Below are 4,058 nucleotides of genomic sequence, written 5' to 3' on the forward strand. Positions count from 1 at the left end.
GCCTGAGCTCTTGTTGTGAGTTAATTTTAACTTTATAATATAGTATTTATTTTTTTATTTTGCACATTCCACCCCCATTTTACTGTAAAGAATGGGCTAGTCTAGTGCAACGGTGCACAACCTGGGGTGCAGGCATTATGGGAGTTGTACTTTTGCAGCAGCTGGAGGGCCGCAGCTGATCGTCACTGCTATAGTGTCTGAGAATATATAAAGGGGTTCTGTGAGACCAAGAACGGTCCCTGTTTCCCCCCACAAAATTAACCTATTGTTTAAAGACACTGTCAGTGGGTTTATTCTGCCCTATTTAAGTGTAGCATAAACTAGTGACAGAGAAGCTGAACAGAATGTTGTATCACTTACATTGTTGTGTGCAGCTGATTATCCTTCTGAATAACATGGACAATAAGTAGTCCTTTCCATTATGTGCATGAGTTCAGTAGATCTGGATATTCATGAGCACCAGCACACTCAGCCCACTGGCTGCTAATTGGCAGTTGCTTGTCTATACTGTGTGTTTATATACTGTATATAAGCGGACAGCTGTCAATTAACATCTGGAGGATGGAGGGAGTGGCACTCTTTTTAGCTGAACAGAATGATATAACTAATATACTTATCTATTCAGCATTTCTGTCACAAGTTTATGCTGCCCTCATTTAAGGTGGCATAAACAGATTCCCTTTAAATTGAGTCGGCCAAGATGGCTGCTTACTTAATAGTGTACTAAAATTTCCTTTAAGGGAAATGCTACCTGAAGCATAAGTCATTGGGATGGTTCACTTTGGTTTCTTCCTCAGCCTTGTTTGGTTGTCCCTCTGTACAACCAAATCCATCCATCGATGAAGGTTGTCAAGAAGCAGGAAGAACCAGGGACCACCCCAGTGACTTGTTCAGGCAGCAAGTGATTACAGGTTCCCTTTAATATATATAATCAATTCACATTGGGAAGCGGGCCTTGAGAGGCAATATAATGTGCTACAGATAAGGCCCAGTTCCCTCACTATGTTTAGTATTTTCATCAAAGACCAGGAGTGACACTGACACTGGTCTCATGACCGGTTAGCTTCAAGGTGATCATCCAGACAGGTAGGTAAGTAGTTAAAAGGAGGCTGGTAGTGAAGTACTGTGCTGAACCCTGTATAGGCATTGTAGCGTCTGCAAAGGTGCCTTCTACCAATAAAATATGTATGAACCTCTGCAGAAGCTTTCAGTCTAGAAAAATATTAGTGAAAACCAAGTGAATAAATAATACACTGAAAAACCTACATTGAATTTATTAGTACATTAAGAGTTTTTAATTTGTCAGGTAGTTTCCAGATACATTGCTACAAGGTCCAGACCACTAGATACAGTGCTCCAAGGTCCAGACCGCTAGATATAGTGCTACAAGGTCCAGACCGCTAGATACAGTGCTACAAGGTCCAGACCGCTAGATACAGTGCTACAAGGTCCAGACCGCTAGATACAGTGCTACAAGGTCCAGACCACTAGATACAGCGCTACAAGGTCCAGACCGCTAGATACAGTGCTACAAGGTCCAGACAACTAGATACAGTGCTACAAGGTCCACACCGCTAGATACAGTGCTACAAGGTCCACACCGCTAGATACAGTGCTACAAGGTCCACACCGCTAGATACAGTGCTACAAGGTCCAGACCACTAGATACAGAGCTACAAGGTCCACACCGCTAGATACAGCGCTACAAGGTCCAGACCACTAGATACAGTGCTACAAGGTCCACACCGCTAGATACAGTGCTACAAGGTCCACACCGCTAGATACAGTGCTACAAGGTCCACACCGCTAGATACAGTGCTACAAGGTCCAGACCGCTAGATACAGCGCTACAAGGTCCAGACCACTAGATAGTGCTGTGCTACAAGGTCCAGACCACTAGATAGTGCTGTGCTACAAGGTCCAGACCACTAGATAGTGCTGTGCTACAAGGTCCAGACCACTAGATACAGTGCTAGAAGGTCCAGACAACTAGATACAGTGCTACAAGGTCCAGACCACTAGATATAGTGCTACAAGGTCCAGACAACTAGATATAGTGCTACAAGGTCCAGACAACTAGATACAGTGCTACAAGGTCCACACCGCTAGATACAGTGCTACAAGGTCCACACCGCTAGATACAGTGCTACAAGGTCCAGACCACTAGATACAGAGCTACAAGGTCCACACCGCTAGATACAGCGCTACAAGGTCCACACCGCTAGATACAGCGCTACAAGGTCCAGACAACTAGATACAGTGCTACAAGGTCCACACCGCTAGATACAGAGCTACAAGGTCCACACCGCTAGATACAGCGCTACAAGGTCCAGACAACTAGATACAGTGCTACAAGGTCCACACCGCTAGATACAGTGCTACAAGGTCCACACCGCTAGATACAGTGCTACAAGGTCCACACCGCTAGATACAGTGCTACAAGGTCCAGACCACTAGATACAGAGCTACAAGGTCCACACCGCTAGATACAGCGCTACAAGGTCCAGACCACTAGATACAGCGCTACAAGGTCCAGACCGCTAGATACAGCGCTACAAGGTCAAGACCACTAGATACAGCGCTACAAGGTCCACACAGCTAGATACCGTGCTACAAGGTCAAGACCACTAGATACAGCGCTACAAGGTCCAGACAACTAGATACAGTACTATAAGGTCCAGACCACTTGTTACAGTGCTACAAGGTCCAAACTGCTTAAAGTTAACCCCCCAAAATCAAGCCGTGTCCAGGCAGTGCCGGATAACTTCCCAGATATAGGGCGATACTATGTCCAGACCAGATAAATAATATTATACAGTCTCCTGGTGCCAGATGACTCCCAGATGTCACGTGCAGATATGCCATGCAGAGTCCACTTAGTGCCACATAAATACTGTATATCACCATGTGGACAGTGCCAGATATAGTGCTATACTGTTCCAGACATATCAGATAAAAGGCCATACTATGTCTAGACAGCACCAAATAACTCCGGAATATAGTTCCACACATTGTCTGATAACTTCCTAGGTATAGTGCCTTGCAGTTTCCAGTCATGTCAAACTCTGGCCCGTGGTGCCACTATTTTTGGCCCGCCAGGCAATTCAGAGTTTGAATTACATCTGGCTTGCCATGGCTACTATATATAAGAGACTATAGGGAGGACTGGCTACTATATGAGACTATGGGGGAGGGCTGGCTACTAAATGAGGCTATGGGGGAGGGCTGGCTACTATATAAGAGCCTATGTTGGAGGGCTGGCTACTATATAAGAGACTATGGGGGAGGGCTGGCTACTATATAAGAGACTATGGGGGAGGGCTGGCTACTATATAAGAGACTATGGTGGAGGGCTGTCTACTATATAAGAGACTATGGGGGACGGCTGGCTACTATATAAGAGACTATGGGGGATGGCTGGCTACTATATAAGAGACTATGGTGGAGGGCTGGCTACTATATAAGAGACTATGGGGGACGGCTGGCTACTAAATGAGACTACAGGGGAGGGCTGGCTACTATTTGGGCACTATTGGAGGGCTGGCTTATATGCAGGGCAATATTGGGGAGGTTGGCTATTACATGGGACAATATTGGGGAGGTTGGCTATTACATGGGTTGAGGTTTAATCATATCATAGCAATTAATCTTATAATTTATCATAGTGCACAGCGCTGGGAGACTCTCACCACTGACAGTGCCAGGACCGCCGAATTCGTGCTTCAATATTTATCAAGGTTGGCCCGCGACTTTGTCCAGTTTTTTTAATTTTGGCCCACTGTGTATTTGAGTTTCACCCCTGTACCAGATAGATCCCTGATATAATCCCATACATTGTCCAGACAATACTACATAACCTCCCAGGTATAGTGCCATACTGTGCCAAAGCAGCACCAGATAACCCCCAGGTATAGTGACCATGACCACGTGGGCCCATTCAGGCTGTCTGCCCGCAATGTGAACGGTTTGTTGAGAAGCCCCTTGAATCCCCTCTATGGTCACCCCTGTGTATGTCCATGCCGTGATATCTCTGGCTATATATGTGTGCTGGCAGATCA

This window comes from Dendropsophus ebraccatus, chromosome 13 (assembly GCF_027789765.1).
Source record: "Dendropsophus ebraccatus isolate aDenEbr1 chromosome 13, aDenEbr1.pat, whole genome shotgun sequence".
NCBI classification, from domain to species: Eukaryota; Metazoa; Chordata; class Amphibia; order Anura; family Hylidae; genus Dendropsophus; species Dendropsophus ebraccatus.